The sequence below is a fragment of the Engystomops pustulosus genome, chromosome 3 (genome assembly GCF_040894005.1).
Source record: "Engystomops pustulosus chromosome 3, aEngPut4.maternal, whole genome shotgun sequence".
NCBI classification, from domain to species: Eukaryota; Metazoa; Chordata; class Amphibia; order Anura; family Leptodactylidae; genus Engystomops; species Engystomops pustulosus.
Window position 1 is genome coordinate 158,854,868 of NC_092413.1, and position 18,649 is coordinate 158,873,516.

Below are 18,649 nucleotides of genomic sequence, written 5' to 3' on the forward strand. Positions count from 1 at the left end.
ATTATAAAATCAAACGCTGAGTAAATAAATGCATATTATTCTGCTTCAGGCAGATAAGCACTGAAAATACTAAGCAACAAAATACTGGATACATCATCTATTCCATGCAAGTTAAGTAGAAGCTGAATAAAGCTATCCTAATCATATGCCATGTCAAAATGATTGACAATTGCTACATTTGAGTAATATATCTGCTGTAGACAACTAAGCGTATAACGTAATGTACAAGTGTAGGACCCATCAGAGATCAGTATGTATTATGAAGGGAACAGAGTTAACGATCCTCAGTATGATACCAGAATGCATAAAATTTCCATTATCTGATTTTATGGAACATTTCATTGTGATATTGTAACCAGCGCTTTTACTAGGAAATCACCAGTTTCTGTGCTGAGGAAAAGAATAAATGAAAAATAAAGAAAACTTTGCATTATTGGAAACATCCCGTTCATTGCACTTTTCTGCAAGAGATAAAACACTAATTTTGGATATGGAGTGGGTGTTTTAGGAAATTTTGATTTACTTTACATAAAGTGGCCTACTCATTGGAAGACTTATGTAATTCTGATATGTAATTGAATCAATCAATCCCCTCACATAAAGAGTTGGTCTTAGCCACAAAAGACACGAGTTGATGCTACAGCTCAAGGTGTAAGACTACAAAAGTATCTACAGGTAAAAACTAAGAAAGCAAAATTGGACTACAGGGAAAAATGAATGCAGCTGTAATGCTGCTGTTAGGGAATGGCTAATAAGATGGAAAGGTAGGACAGACAAAGACTGTTAGTCCCAAAGCTAGACCCCCCCCCTTTCCCCTACCTAAATGCTCATCCTACTACCCAGTAAAATAGTTGTACTAAGCCAGAGGACAATGCATTACAGAATCAAGAGACAAATGGATGGTCAGAAGACAGGTCCAAAAACTCAAAGGTCCAGAAAATGCTAGCAAGCTTCAAGGAAGGCTTACAGCAAAGTACTGGATAGTGGGCAGATGATACTCTAATGAGACATCAGAACCAAGGTCCAAAAGATTTGGCGAGTCTGCTGACTTTCAGAAAAAACAGACTAGCAGGGAAGGAATGTGAGTGGAAGAGGCATCTGTCTATCACAGCTAACTTAATTGTCTGCAGCCCAGAACAATGTCAACCGGAGATAGATGGGTGTGGTGTAAACTAAGAAGTAAAATAAGGCAGTGTTCAAACTAGTGCAGGACAGAATGCAAAGTAAGTACAAAATCACAAAAACACAGAGGATGAAGCCTGACAGGCACAGATGTTACCACAATCATTCACTCCAGTAGACAAGCCAGGTTTTAGCCAAACTAAGCCTATTGAATTTATGTCTGAAAACCAGGAGAGCATTTATTCAAGGAAGGTAAAAACAGACAGGTAGCCTTGTGCTGAGGCTTCTATCCAGCAACAAATAAAAAGATTTAATTACACTTCCCACTAAGTCAGAATTCTGATACATGTGTGTGACTTAACTACTTGCTTTACTTATATAATGAGTTTCACAGGTTGTATTCCTGAATACACAGTTTTCAACAAATCTGCTACATGTGTGTTAAAGGATTATCTATTATGTCCCCAGTCACCACACTTTACGCATATATTTGGCTTTTGGCTTTGTCAATAGAGGTGAAACTTGTGTCTAGGGTTGTGTTCTGTGACGGGCAACAATGTACTGCAGCATTATGACACAAGGCATACAACATCTTGGATATCAACATACCTAATCGCTTATGTCATTAAATCTATTCATTTTTTCCCATGGCTAGTTGGATTGGCCTACTTTGGGGGCTATAATTGGCTCTTTGGTTGCATGGTATTTCCAATGTATTAGGTCATATGAATTGTGATACATTTATCATCCATATGTATAGGAATATTACATTGTATAATCATTAAATACATGTGGCTGACAAAAGTTTCATCTAGGCTTTCTTATTTTGGGCATAGACTTTTATTAACAGATATGTTATTACTGGTATTATCCTTAATGATAGGATTATATTGTAGGGTGAAAAGTTATTTGATCAGTATTGTGGTCACGTCTATTTATTTTTTCTCCTGATTATAATTAAATCTGGCTAAGTTTTTAGCCCCTGCTCCTCTATGCAGTTTTCTATGTTTTATTTAAGTATTTTTTCTTACAATAAAATTTTATACTTTTTGGGGGTCATAGCTTCGTGTGTTTTTGTGTTGTTCTTTAGGTAATTTAGTTTTGAAGGGCTCAATATCATTATGTAAAATAAAGAGGGATTGTGTAGTGGTGTTTCTTAATATTCACCCTGACAGAGATTTTAGATGTAGTCTCTGTTGGTTTTCCAGTGGAAACTAAAAAAAATATTGCAAGGTGTTCACACCCCTGCCAACCCTTGTCCAATAAAAATGTTGGGTTTGGGGCTTTTAATGTGCCCTGGTGGACAAAGAATTTTAAATTCCTGTCAAAATGTACAAATCATTCCATAATACCTTTTCTCTGCAAAATCAACTATATGTAATACTTCCAAATTTAGAGCAAAAATTCAAGGGTACTGCTGTCCTGTAAATGACACAGATAAAATATATAAAACTCTAAACTAATGAAGAACTTTAACTTGCTTGTAGCTCCCAAAATATATGTACATTATATTTCATTAGAAACTACAACGTCCATTGTGAATTCAGCCCATACTACTGTGTGTTCCCCCATAACCTAATTATTGAACCTTTAGTATTTTGACCCCTTCTTAGGCTACATTCACCCAAACATATGGGGGACATATACTGTATATACTCGAGTATAAGCCGATCCAAGTATAAGCACCTAATTTTACCACAAAAACCTGGGAAAACCTATTGACTCAAGTATAAGCCGAGGGTGGGAAATGCATTGGTTACAGTCTCCACTGTATATAGCCTGCCAGACCCTGCCCCATAGTATATAGCCAGCACATGCCCCCCAGTATATAGCCTGCCAGCCCCCTGCCCCAGTATATAGCCAGCCCCCTGCCCCAGTATATAGCCAGCAGCGGGGGACGCCAGAAAGGTGAGTTTTGATACATTTTTTTTTACTCGAGAATAAGGCGAGTTTGGGTTTTCAGCAGTTTTTTTTTTTTTGTGCTGAAAAACTAGGCTTATACTCGAGTATATATGGTATATGGCCAACGTATATATGTACCCCATACACTTATATGGGCTCACGGCGCCGTACGGGAGTGGTACAGTGCTGCACACGTGCTGCACAGTACCGTTCCGTAACCCGTAGAAAGATAGGGCATGCCCTATCTTTCTACAGAATATTGTGCCATGGGCTGTGTATTCCTATGGAGAGGAGGGGGGTAATCTAACATTTCTTCCACATAGGTACTCTCCTTGCTCTTTTTTTTCAATAGGATGTATGGTACATTTGTTATAATAGTTTTACAGAAAAGCTTGCTCTAGAGTTGCACCAGAGTGAAGCCTTCACTTACAACAGAACCATATTTATTGCTAACATGCTGAGGTTTCTGGGTCCCATTAATGATCTAAAACAACTGTAAGTTGGCTTAGAAAGATGAAGGAAACACATGACGGTGATTCTACTTTTCTGGCTTTTCTGTATGTTATTCATGGATATCGTTCAACAGAATCCCTGGAATGCAGTTTAATGGACCACAATCAATGATCTTGTGGACCATTGCTTGCATCCTATGTGCTATCAGTGGGTGAGCATCACTCACACAACGATGACTATAATTAAAGGTTGCACCAGCCAATCATCTCATGGCCTTGTGCATGAGCCCATAGAAGTGAACTCCTAGCAGTGTGCAGTGGGTCTAAAACTGAGGGCGCTTTCTTGAAGTTTATGTATTTTTTTGCCCTTTTTTTATGTGTTCTCCAGTCATTCTTCCACTATATCCTTAGACCCCAATACATTTCTTTCTTTCTATTTCTTACTTCTTTGTATTCATTGATAAATAATTTCAGTTCTAAGTGTGTTAGTCAAGCTGCTGTCACTAGCATGTAGCTTTTTAATGGCACTAGTAGCTTTCGTCTTTTGCTTGTTGTTTTGTAGGCCTTTCTGCTTATGATATATTAGAGATCCACTATTAGATTTGGTCCTAATCATAGGATAAGATGAGGAAGGGATTTAGGGGAAACAATTCTATATAACATAACTGTCAATGTTTTTTAGATGTAAAAAGACATCTAGATCCTTCTTGAAGCTCTCTGTTGTTCTTATTGTGACCAGCGCCTGAGGCAGGCTATTCCACAAATTGACAATTCTCATAGTAAAAAAGCCCTGTCCCCTCTGGTGGTTATACCTTGATTTCTCCAGTGCCCCCTTGTCTTTTTACTAGATTTAACTTGGAACAACTTACCACCATATTTTTGTATGGACCATTCATATATTTATATAAATTAATCATGTCCCCTCTTAGTCGTCTCTTTTCCAGACTGAATAAATCTAGTTGTTTTAATCTTTCCTCATAACTGAGACCCTCCATACCCCTTATCATTTTAGTGGCTCTTTGTTGTAAACCCTCCAGCTCCAGGGCATCCTTTTTATGGACCGGTGCCCAGAACTGGACAGCATATTCCAGGTGAGGTTGAACCAATGCCTTGTACAGTGGTGATATTACATCCCTATCCCGAGAGTCCATATCACTTCTCATACATGACAAGATCTTGCTGGCTTTAGAGGCAGCTGATTGACATTGCATGCTGTTATTTAATTTATGATCTCTCCCTTCTCAACAAGGGACTCTTCCGGATTTACTCCCCCAAGGACATATGTTGCCTTTGGATTATTAGCCATCAGGTACACAACATTATACTTATCTACATTGAACCTTATTTGCCAAGTGGATGACCAAACACTCAGTTTGTCCAAGTCACCCTGCAGCATATGAACATCCTCCATAAACTGTATTACACTACCCAGCTTGGTGTCATCTGCAAAAATAGACACAGTGCTATTAATTCCTACCTCTACATCATTAATAAATTAAATAATAGTGGGCCGAATCATTGTCGGAATCATTGACCACAACTCTCTGGATACGATCCTTCAGCCAGTTTTCAATCCAACTGCAAATGATTCCTGCCAAACCACTAGACCTTATTTTACCCATCATGTGTTTATGGGGGACAACTTTTATAACTTAACAGTTATATTCATAAAAAGATTTTTCACTGTTTATTCACAAATTTCTAAAAATGTTTAACAGAAATAGATTACACATAAAAAGAGGTAGATGTCGATGAAGAAATGTTAAACCACTGAGTACCATTGAAATGAATTTTTCCCCTCTGGTGACTGACTTGGCTATGTTTTTGCTAACAGTGGTGATAAATAAAAGCGGATCATTTTTAGGGGAGGAATTATACAGTGGTTATGACGGAAACTGTCCTTGTGTGCTTCCAGTGTTTTCCCCTAAATAAGGTTAAACATTCACAATATCTTTGTTATATGAACAAAATCTTTTCTTACTTTAAAACAAACTTCTACAGTATTCTTTAGAAATAGTGTGTCACATGCAACTCTGAAACGTTTCATGTAAAAGTACAGTTTATTTCCAAAGAAAAGAGACTTGACTGTCATTGGAAGCCATAACATTGATGTGCTTTGAAAACTTGGCCCTGTAGGAATCACCATATGTTTTACACCAAATGCACTGCTGAGCTCTTATTAATGAAAAGTGCCTTTGAGAAGCAGCTTGCTTTTTAGACACTGATGAAAAACAATGGACCATGTAAAGATGTCTAGTTAGACAGTCCAGCGGAGGTTTACTGTTTCAAAAACATTGCCAGTGCTAGGTAAAATAATTTATTCAAATGATATCTATGAAATGTTACTGGGTTTATTATAGACGTGTCTATTGTGATTGACTGATACAAAACTCTCTGCACTGGTTCTGCACCACCAAGTTATGTTTTAGATAATGACCAATGTGCCATTAAAATCACTGTACAGCATTAGCAGTATTCTAAGAAAAAGTGAGATTGTTATGAGGCATTTCACCTGAGACGCCTGATAGAGCTCTTACTCATTGCGGCTAAGCCCCGATAAGCCCCAATAAGCACATGTGGAATAGTGCTAATGACAGTGCTTCACCTTTTTACAACAACCATATACTGTATATATAAGCACCTTCACTCCACTTATTAAGAATGATAATTCCACTTTTCCATTTTTGTACTGTTTGCATAGTTCATACCATCCAAGGCCATATTCCGAATAGTATCAAGATCTTTAATTCTAATTCGCAATTGATCCTAGCAGAAATCAATGGCAATAAAAGCATTGGACCAGATTTATTAAAATTAGTGTAATCTGCAGTTTGCCTTTCTAATGTGCAGTGTGTGCCAGATTATTGAATACTGGTGCACGGTCTTCAATTATCTGGCGCATCCTGCACTGTTCTGGAAGTGTGCTCCATTTAATTTTTGGCCACCTTTAAAATTGAGCAGGCAACAAGTGCAGATTGCACTACTGGGCCATTGTGTTACAAACTCCGACTAAGCACTAACACGCCCCTTTATGTGCACATGTTTTCTATCACAAAACTGGCGCAGACACTTCTTAAATACACGTGAAAGCTCCAAACACATTTTCTTTTAGTGCACAATACAACAAAAAATGGCACAGCCAGTTTAATAGATCTGGGCCAAAAATAAGTTCAAATATTGTAGAAACTGGCCTGTACTCGAATACGATGTCCCAGTTGCTGTTTTCCTAACCTAGTGCTGGAACTGATCTGACTGGTGCATTGAATTTGTTGACAATTCTGGGGCTTCATTAATTTTATATTCAGAATAGAATATTTTATATATATGAGTGATATCTGTGTGTCCTACGGACAACAGTCCAACAGCACAATATATTTAGTGTGGCTGCTCACACAACCACCAGTGCATTTCAATATCTAAACTCCAGAGACACACTACTAAGCTCGACCAATGAATCCCAGGCCTGGCACTAGCTCGATTTTTACGGACTGAACACAGTGCAGAGGACAGGACTCCACTCATTATAATGATATATGATACAAGGAGTCCCTTCTTCCCCCAAACAGCAGATCAGGCCTTAGTCAGTGGGGTTGGATCATCAACACCCAAACACAACTGTATGCAGCCCATCTTTTATCCATTGCTAAACCAGGAAGTATTACCAAGGATTCTCTTCAAATGTTTTACATTTTTTTATCAGAAAAGATCAATATAGAAGTAAAATGCAGAAGCTAAATCTAATGCAAAATAGTCCATTGGTTCTGGCTGCAAAATGGACCTAGTTGGATCTTATAACAACTAGGCCTTTTATTAATAATCTCATGAATTGTGAAATAGCGCAGATAACACCTTATATTGTCTAAAAATATTTTATTGTAATTGAAACAAGAGGTCAGCTTATGTTTCATTTCAATGATATTTAACCAATACTTGACAAATGTTTGCAGCAGTCAAACCAAGTTAAACAGATTCTATATCATTACCTCCATTTATATCTTAGCTCGATAGCTGACAATCATGTATACATTATAAGTTAATTCTAGATATGTGTAACAGTGGACTCTAGATAATCCTAGTGAAAACTTCTCTTTAATAGACTTTGCTCCATTGCACGCAGCCTAGGGTGCAGCATTTATTATTACTAGATGCAGAGTTTGCCTTCATTCACACCTTTACAATCCTTGCCCTGGCCTTGTTACTATTTTATTAAGTTATATGATTGGCAGCCATGTTTATAGTAAGTTGAGCAAGCAGAACCAGCACCTAATCCCAAAGCCACTGCAGAAGTCTACTTTACAGAGTACTACAAATGACATTGTTGTAGACTATTGTAGTAACTATTAGTGGTCTACAACATTGTGAGATAATATGGTAGAATATAGAAATAATACAACATACCTTCTTCAGGAGATGGTAGTATTTCATGAACAATTGTAATACGGTGTTTTAAAGGCCAATTTATTTTAGAACCCAAAGTTGATATTTGCAAATACATGCAACATATACTAAAAGCAGTGATTTCTAAATACATAGTCCAATAGATACACATGACCCAAAATGAATAGTTAGTAAAGAAATGTGCAGCCTACCTTAATTTTACAATGCCCTGATCTCCGCATGTTTGAAAGCTTCTTTGCTTCTATAGTCACTGATCTTTGAATCTCTTTTGTAGACTGCCTTGTAAATCTGCTCCATGGAAAGAATAGTTCCCCTCATCCGAAGAAGACTTATAGTAGTTTTGTGTTGGATAAGTAACTTTTGTATCCTGTCAGAAAAATGCGAGCGTCATCAGACGATATACAAAATGAATGTCCTTAGCACTGTCACCGTGTCATTTCACAGATACAACATAGTTAAAGGAGCAGACTCCAAATTCTAGATGCAAATATATGACATACAATCAACGAAAAGCCAACGTCTTTCTCCAGAGGTCCTAGCAAAGAAATAAGTGCCTAAAAAAAGCAGGACTTGGGTTAAACAGAGGAGACCTAGTCCAGAGAGCCATAGGGAAATCGGATGTGTTCAGGAGATCCTGGACTTAAACAAAAATCCCATACACTGCAGCAAGGAGAACAGGAGACATGTCACAACCTTCCCAGGCTCTGCATCATATTGTTCACATCTATGTTAAACATCAATAATCTCATTTTCCACCTATGTATGCTCCAGCTAGACTATTGTGTCCTTGGATTGTATTTGTTCTCGCACAGCCAAACTCGATCCAAGGAAATCTCTCATTGCTACAGTCTCTTTCTTCTTTCCTCACAGATACAAGGATTTTTCTTGCAGTCCCTTGCCCATATAAGAAACAAACAAGCCTTCCAGACAGAAATAAGAGTCGTATTTGTCAGCAGAAAGCCATGCTCTGTGGATGCCTGAAATAGTCTTATCCGGTGTAAAAATTGTGAGCTCCTTTGAATTAGGGAGATACAGAATGTGTAGCTCTGGTACCAGTCCGTCTCTCTGATTCATCAGGGAGTCTCCTTGGTAACTAGCTGTTCCTCTCTGATGACTCCCATTATATCAAAGCTCTCTCAATTTAAAGGTAAAAGAGTCTGTCGAGAAACCAACCAGAATATGTACAATGTTTGTACAGGGGTGGATTGGCTTACTGTATACATGTGGATATTATGTGCTGTGTACACAGACTCAGACATACATGGTCTGCAACACACAGCTTGGCTACAATGTATTCTGCTGAAAGCCATCATTCATTCCTCATCTTTTATATCAATATAATGCACATCATTTCTAGAGAAAATTATATGGGCAAATTTTTATGGAGGTTTTGATTCTATAAATTCACTATTAACAGCATAATAACTATTTACACAGGATATATTACGGGTTTCAAAACTTAGACACATATATTTGAGATTCTGCAGTAAAATACAAAGACAATTTAACTTACTTGTTAATAAAGAAGGAAACACAGGCAGTGGGGGGGGGGGGGGGGGTACCTTTGCATATTGTTTGTAATCTCTGCAAAACAAGAGGACAGGCAAGGAACGTAGACATGACTCTACATTGCTAAAAGTGCATTTCACCTTAGCTGAGATCAGTCACATGCCGAGTTCTGGCTGCTGAAGTTCAGAATTTGACTGCAGACTATAAGAATACATAAAAGGAATGGAGCATGGTGTGCACTGCACTAGTGATTGATGGGAGCCCCAGCACCAGACTCCAAACTTCTAATACTAATCCCCTGTGTGAAATTAGTGGCACAAGTCCTTTACCTCATACTATTGGTGTGCATTTTAAGTTTCTTATTATATATTTATAAATATAAAATGCCTCATCCAAATTACCGTATTTTTCGGGCTACAAGACGCTTGTTACTGTAGGACGCACCCCAGGTTTAGGCTTCCAAAAAAGGAAAAATATATTTTAAACCAATTAAAATATCCCTGTTGGTCACACTAAAGTACAGCACACGCAGCTCTGCTACATCCATACATTTACACACACCGCCCTGCTTCATCCATACCATATACACACACAGCTCTGCTTCATCCATACATTTACACACACAGTGCTGCTACATCCATACATTTACAAACACAGCTATGCTTCATCCATACCATTTACACACACAGCTCTGTTTCATCCATACATTTACACACACAGATCAGCTATACACACACACAAACAGAAATAGGCGCTACTATACACATAAATACACACACAGCTCTACTATACACATATAAGGAACACTCTGGGAAGTACTACACACATGGATACTTACACAGCTCTACTATACACATATAAGGAACACACTGGTAAGTACTACACACATGAATACATACACAGCTTTACTATACACAAATAAGGAACACTCTGGGAAGTACTACACACATACATACATACTTCTCCCCTTGTCCCCTTCTTCTTACCCTGTCCCAGTGCAGCATGGCAGTATCAGACCTGTGGTGATGTGGTTGTAAGAAGCATGTGATCAGTCACATGATTCTGATATCACCACAGATCCTGTAGGACACTCGGTAGAAGGGAGAGCAGTGCGGAGGCTCTCCTCTCTGGGAGATTGGATGAAGCGCTAGGTCAGGGCATCATCCGATCTCCATTACAGTGGTCAGGAGGGTCTGGCAGTGCTGGTTCCTCCTGACCTTCAATCTACAAGACGCAGGCACTTTTTAGCAAGATTTTTTCTTGCTAAAAAGTGCGTCTTATAGTCCAAAAATGTTTTTTTTCGCTATTGATAAAAGGGTATCTAAACATGTTCCTACAGAATTTGGAGGAAAAAATTACCCGATAAAGACCCGATATTTTGTGGAACATCATCAAGGTCACAGATTTTCACCTAATGACAGGTTCCCACAGCCCTTTTTATTCTATCACGTTCTGCTTTTATCAAGAACATTATTGCTTCCACTCACTTTAAAATGATATGAATATATAAAAGCAAACTGTATAGAGTTATGGGAGTGTCTAAGTTCCTGTGTTGTCATCATCATTATCTTCTCTCTGCTAGCTCTTCCTCTCTCCTCCTCCACTTATGCAGCCCTTAGCTGACCCCATGCTCCAAGCAAATCTCTGTCAGCTTATATGTGCATGAGGAAGGGTCAAAGGTGGAAAGAGTTAGCGGAGCAGAAAGAAGATAAACAATGATGAATTGGGGACTTAGACGCCTTAACTGGACTGGTTTTTGTTTTTTATAGCCATCACTCCTAATGCAATTACTTTTTTATTTTTATGTTTACAGAGATGGGTTAGGGCTTGTTATTTGCGGGGCAAATTGTACTTTTTAGTGGTGCCATTTAATTTTCCATGCAATGTACTGGAAAGCTGGAAAAAAAAACAAGTGCAGTGAAATTGACAAAAAAACACGTTTGATGAAAAAATGGGTAAAATGTGGCGTTACAGACATTTGGGCTCTGTTTTCCATTACAGTGTTCACAGTGGGTTTTTTTTACATTTTTTTACCATATTTTTCTGACCCTCCAGCGTACTTTAACCCTGCAGGGTCTGATTTCTAATACTATATACTGCAATACTACTGTATTGCAGTATATAGCAATATTACCTCTGATCTCTTATACCCTGCCATCTGCTTTAGGCTGCCATGGTAACTGATCGCGGCCCTCTGATCATATCACGGTAGGTGGCGATTGGCCATCCAAAATGGTAGTGCCCATGGAATGGTAAGTAAGGTGCTTGGGTCGAACCTGACCACGGTCAGGTTAACTGCCGCGATCGGTGCCAGAACCAACTGCTAGGTAACAGGTAGGTGTCAGTTGTATTAGACAGCAGACACCCGCTGAGAATGCAGAGAGCAAAGTGCCTGAGCTCTCTCCATACAGCCCCGTCCTGCTGCGTTTAATAACGCCCTGGTGCACGTAGGGGTTAGTGACACAATGCAGATGAAGTAATGTTAAAAACTGTTTGGGAACTAGTATTAAAAAGGAGAAGGGAAACTATCATTAGGTAAAAAATGTGTGATCCTAATGACATGTTTCCTTTAATTATTTCTTCAAATTAGAAAATTCTGTAATCTGATCACAGAGTGATCAGAGCTTTTTGTTTTAACGAACCATGCTCATGTGTGACATCACATGACCAAGGACAGATTTCTATTCACTGGAAGTTAACCAAAAAGCTTCCCAAAGATCGGACACATGCCGAGATCTAGAAAACCTTGAAGAATTAAAAGCAAACTTATAAACCAGTATAATAGGTGGATAACTGTTTTTAACACTTTCTAGCAAGTTGGGACATACTATGGCTGGGAGAGTAAGCATTCCAGTAGCCAGGACTCTTGCATAACTGTTGCCTATATTTAGATGACAATGATCTTTGTCATTTTCATCATCCTGATATAAAATTACAGTGGAAGTGAATTCCCGCTGCTGTAGATTAAGTAAGTATGCATCCCAAAATGCATCTCAAACTGCTCACTCAGTGAGAAATGGGCTTTCCGACATGTTCAGAGTCAAGTCACAGTGAGAACTCGAGTTGTGTCTTGTAACGAGCCGTGCACCTGTATGATATCACGTGACCAGGGACATATTTCTATCTACTGGAAGTAAACAATGGTGCCACCTACTAGATAGAAAAAAACAGAGAAGGGTAGACAGTAAACTATTAGATGAAAAGTGGAGGGTTGATCCTAGTCTGGGATCCAATACAGTCCAATGGAGGCAAGAGAAACCACAGCACAACGTGGAATGAAGTGAAGCTTGATGAATTGTTTTATTCACCAATACAATGTTTCAATTGTCATAAAGTCTTTTTCAAGTGTGCATGAAGAAATCTGCAGGGCAGTAGTAACATTGTGTAGGTGAATAAAGCACTCTGTTGAGTGTAAAATTATTTTTTATTTTGCGGAAACTGGAATGCCCCATTTAATAAATGAGACAGACATGACCGATTTCTTTCTACAACACAGGAACATTTTGCTTGATACTTAGTTATGCTCAAAACTTTCAGAAACAACTAACAATTCTAAAATGATAAATCTTTCTGCCCTTGCGCACCACAATTCTATATCACATCATAGTGAGGTAGGGGGATGTATGGAGCGAGATCACGAGCTGAGCTCTTTCCATTCACAGATGACACCTGCCTCTAACTGCCCTGATTGGTTCTGACACCACTGGCGGCAGTGAAATTGTTATGTGCCATGCATCCAACAGAGCTGCGGTTTGGCATTTCTATCTTGGATGGCTATTTAGCCCCCACAACTGTGACGTCATAGTATATAAGGCTGGAAGGAGACGCAAGTCCATCAAGTCCAACCTTCAAGAATTAAATAAATGTTTTATCCCCATAACCCGTGATATTTTTTCTCTCCAGAAAGTCATCCAGGCCTCTCTTGAACATGTACATAGAGTCGGCCATAACAACCTCCTGCGGCAGAGAGTTCCATAGTCTCACTGCTCTTACAGTAAAGAACCTTTGTCTATGGTGATGGTAGAATCGCCTCTCCTCTAGGCGTAGAGGATGCCCCCTTGTCCTGGTCACAGGCCTAGGTATAAAAAGATCTTTGGAGAGATCCTTGTACTGTCCGTTCAGGTATTTGTACATTGTAATGAGGTCTCCCCTCAGTCGTCTTTTTTCTAAACTGAATAATCCCAAATTTTGTAATCTGTCATTGTATTCTAGTCCCCCCATCCCCCTAATAATCCTGGTTGCTCTCCTCTGCACCCGTTCCAGCTCTACTATATCCTTTTTATATACTGGTGCCCAAAACTGTACACAATATTCCATGTGTGGTCTGACCAGGGATTTGTATAAGGGCAGAACTATGTCTTTATCATGAGAATCTATTCCTCTCTTGATACATCCCATTATTTTATTTGCTTTAGCAGCAGCCGCCTGGCTCTGGCCACTAAAATTATGTTTACCATCCACCAATACGCCCAAGTCCTTTTCAGCTTCAGTTTTACTAAGTAATTGACCGTTTAGAACATAATTATACTTTTTGTTTCCATGGCCCAAGTGCATAACTTTACATTTATCTACATTAAACCTCATCAACCATTTCTCTGCCCATCCCTCAAGCTTCCACAAATCCCTCTGTAATGCTAAACTATCGACCTCAGTATTTATTACTTTACACAGCTTAGTATCATCTGCAAATATTGAAACTTGACTGTGTAAACCCACTACAAGGTCATTAATAAAAATATTAAAAAGAAGTGGCCCCAATACTGACCCCTGTGGCACTCCACTGGTAACATCAACCCAATCTGAGAATGTGCCATTAATGACCACCCTCTGTTTTCTATCACTAAGCCAATTACTTACCCAGATACACAGATTTTCTCCTATTCCCAGCAGTCTCATTTTATATACCAACCTTTTATGTGGCATGGTGTCAAATGCCTTTGAAAAGTCCAGATATACAACATCCACAGATCCCCCAGATCCAGTCTTGAACTTACCTCCTCGTAGAAACCAATCAGATTAGTCTGACAGGACCGATCTCTCATAAACCCATGCTGACGCTGGGTTATAAGGTTGTGCACAGTGAGATACTCCAGGATAGCATCTCTAATAAACCCCTCAAATATTTTCCCCACCACAGCAGTTAGACTTACGGGTCTGTAGTTTCCAGGATCGCTATTTGATCCTTTTTTGTATATTGGTACCACATTTGCTATGCGCCATTCCTGTGGAACATAACCAGTCCTCAGTGAATCTTCAAATATTAAAAATAACGGTCTGTCTATCACCGTACATAATTCATGCAGAACCCGGGGGTGTATGCCATCTGGCCCAGGTGATTTATCTATCTTAGTGGTTGCGAGGCGGCGCCGTACCTCTTCCTGGGTTAAACTGTTGACATTATAAAAAGAATTTACATTATTCCTCATTGTGTCTTCCACCAGGGGATTTTCCTGGGTAAAGACAGTTGAGAAGGTGACATTCAGTAGATTGGCCCTTTCCTCATCTCCTTCCACCATGACCCCCATGTTATTTCTAAGGGGACCCACACTCTCTGTTTTTAGTTTCTTATCATTTATATACTTGAAAAATAATTTGGGATTATTTTTGCTCTCCCTGGCAATATTTCTTTCAGTCTCTACTTTTGCGGCCTTTATCTGCTTTTTACAGGATTTATTTTTCTCTCTATAATCCTGTAATGCCTCATCGCTACCTTCACGTTTTAGCACCTTAAACGCTTTATCTTTCTCGCTTATTGCTTTCCTTACAAGACTAGTTAGCCACATAGGCTTTTTCTTGTTCCTTTTATGCTTTTTCCCATAAGGTATGTGTTTCTCACAGGACTTTTTCAGAATATATGAGAAAAAGTCCCATTTTTGGGGGGGGCTTTTGTCTTTGAGAGCATTATCCCAGTCTATGCCTTTAAGGTCTTCCCTTAGTTGATGAAAATTTGCCCTCCTGAAGTTTAGAGTGTTGGTTGCCCCTTCACTAACATGCTTAGTAAAGCGTAATACAAAATCAATGATATTATGATCACTATTCCCCAGGTTCCCCCCAACCTGTAGTTTTGATACCCTATCAGGTCTGTTGGTAAGGATAAGGTCCAGCAGTGCCCCCCCTCTTGTTGGCTCCAGGACTAGTTGCGACAGGTAATTGTCTTTTGTTGTTGACAAGAACCTGCTACCTTTGAAGGACCTGCAGGTTTCTGCCCCCCAGTCAATATCTGGGTAATTGAAGTCCCCCATGATAAGTACTTCACCATGCTTTGAAGCCGCATCCATTTCAATTATCAGCATTTCCTCTGCTGCCTCCACTATATTTGGAGCCTTATAACAAACCCCTAGTAATATTTTATTTTTATTTTTCCCTCCTCTTATCTCCACCCATAGGGACTCCACATTTGCGTTACTGATGTCATCTCGCAAGACGGGCTTGAGGCAAGAATTCACATATAAACAAACCCCTCCCCCTTTTTTATTTATACGATCCTTTCTAAAAAGACTATAACCATCTATAGTAACAGCCCAGTCATAGCTACTGTCCAGCCATGTCTCGCTGATACCCACTATATCATATTTCCGTTCCAACATCAAGAGTTCCAGTTCCTCCATTTTGTTTGTGAGGCTTCTGGCATTTGTGTACATACACTTTATATGGTTTTCCCTGTCCATATTCCTTTTGTCCTTATTTCCCAATCTCATTCCAGCCCCCCTTCCTCCCCCATGGACTATGGCTCTTCCCAGCTCTCTATGTACACCGTCTAGTTGCCCTGCACAAGTGTAGTTGCCCTCCCCCCAGGTCTCTAGTTTAAACACTCCTCCAACCTTCTAGCCATTTTTTCCCCTAAAACAGCAGCCCCCTCCCCATTGAGGTGCAGCCCATCCCTACTGTAGAGCCTGTAGCCCACAGAAAAGTCAGCCCAGTTCTCCATGAACCCAAACCCCTCCTTCCTACACCAACTTTTGAGCCACTTATTTACCTCCCGCTGCCTTTCTGGTATGGCACGTGGTACAGGCAGTATTTCGGAGAAAATTACCTTTGAGGTCCTTGCCCTGAGCTTATGGCCTAAATCTCTGAAATCATTTTTAAGGACCTTCCACCTACCTGTTACTTTGTCATTAGTGCCAATGTGGACCATGACCGCTGGTTCCTCACCAGCCCCTCCCAGTAATCCATCAACCCGATCCGCAACATGCCGAACCCGAGCACCCGGCAAACAACACACTGTTCGGTATGCACGGTCTTTGTGACAGATTGCCCTGTGTGTTCCCCTAATAATGGAATCTCCCACTACCAGCACCTGGCTGACCTTGCCTGTGCTCCCATTACCCTTCTTACTGGAGCACACATTCCCCTGGTTGCTAGCGGCCACATCTTTCTGCAGCATTGCTACCCCAGAGCTGATATCCCCCTCATCCGCCAGCCTGGCAAACTTATTGGGGTGCACCAGATCAGGACTAGACTCTCTACAACTCTTCCCTCTACCCCGCCTTCTACATGTTACCCAACTAGCTGCCCCCTCACTCTGCACCTCCATACTTCTCTCCCCACAACCATCTTCCCCAGAGAGTTTGTGCTCCAGGAGCAGCAAACTTCGTTCCATATTATCAATTGCCCGCAGCCTTGAAACTTGCTCATTTAGATCCAGAATCTGGGCTTCCAGATGAGCAATTTTCACACACCCCACACAGCAGTATTCCTCCTCGAACGGCTGTTCAAGGAAAGCATACATGGCACAGGATGTACACCGTGTAGCAATGCCACTTATGGAGTCCATTATTCTAATGGGGATTACAATAGAATTATGCACAGAAAGAAGAATTTACAGTCAGAGTAACACAGAACACAGAAGTTACCTGCTAAAGCCCCTCAAACTTAAGTCCCTTAAACGTAAGTCACACTTAAGACACTGCACACACTTCAGATCAATGCACACTCGCCGCCAAGCTCATACACTCGCTTTGCTAATGCTTTTTAAAAGTTATCTGCCACAAAAATCTGCAGAGCTCACTGCACAAGATCTGGCTGCAAACCACCAAACAAACTGACCACAGAAGTATATAAAGGCTGCTAATTAGATAGCCACACCCCCCACTATTAATTAGGCAGCACCTGTGACTATACTGTCTAGATAAGCAAGGTGAATGCCTCCCTATACCCCCCACACAATATACAGATTATGCAAGTAAAATACCTTCAGATCTACTTGGTTGCAATAAAAATCACACAATGAATATCAGGAAATAAAAAAATGTAGATGCACTTATCTATTTGTTGCTGGATCCAAAAAGTACTCCTTCCCTTAAACGTAAGTCACACTTAAGACACTGCACACACTTCAGATCAATGCACACTCGCCGCCAAGCTCATACACTCGCTTTGCTAATGCTTTTTAAAAGTTATCTGCCACAAAAATCTGCAGAGCTCACTGCACAAGATCTGGCTGCAAACCACCAAACAAACTGACCACAGAAGTATATAAAGGCTGCTAATTAGATAGCCACACCCCACTATTAATTAGGCAGCACCTGTGACTATACTGTCTAGATAAGCAAGGTGAATGCCTCCCTATACCCCCCACACAATATACAGATTATGCAAGTAAAATACCTTCAGATCTACTTGGTTGCAATAAAAATCACACAATGAATATCAGGAAATAAAAAAATGTAGATGCACTTATCTATTTGTTGCTGGATCCAAAAAGTACTCCTTCCCTTAAACGTAAGTCACACTTAAAACACTGCACACACTTCAGATCAATGCACACTCGCCGCCAAGCTCATACACTCGCTTTGCTAATGCTTTTTTAAAAGTTATCTGCCACAAAAATCTGCAGAGCTCACTGCACAAGATCTGGCTGCAAAGGGCACCTAGGCCTGATCAGTAGCACTGCGCTGAACACTGTCACAGATCACTGACAGACACAGAATATACTATGTATAACCTTAGGGGGCCTGATATAATAGTAAAAAAATATTAAAAAAATAAAAAGTTTAACTCACCAAGCCCTTTCCATTTCTTTGCTATTTTGCCATATCCGGACACCAAAGTTTTGTCAAAAATGTTCTAAAAATACCAAAACATTATAAACAAAAACAGAGCCCACAGGAAAATGCCACAAAGGTGGTGGTGATGGTGGTGGTGGGGGTTGTCAGGTGCCCCATCATTTGGATTTTTTTTGTTTCCCATACATTGCATAGAATATTAAATTACACCATTTAAAAGTACAATTTGTCTTGCAGAAAACAAGACCTCATACAGCTCTG

General features: G+C 39.9%; 1 protein-coding gene across 3 annotated transcripts in view; it reads right to left on the reverse strand.

Annotated features, from left to right (window-relative positions):
- KCNMB2 (potassium calcium-activated channel subfamily M regulatory beta subunit 2) overlaps window positions 1-18,649 on the reverse strand; it is a 387,451-nt gene that overhangs the window by 216,168 nt on the left and 152,634 nt on the right. For 2 of the 3 annotated variants that reach the window (XM_072142769.1, XM_072142770.1), the window contains exon 2: window positions 8,066-8,241. The exons of the other annotated variant lie outside the window; for it this stretch is intronic. The gene's annotated coding sequence lies outside the window, so the exon portion shown is untranslated. The remainder of the gene's footprint in view (window positions 1-8,065; window positions 8,242-18,649) is intronic. 3 annotated transcript variants of the gene reach the window in all.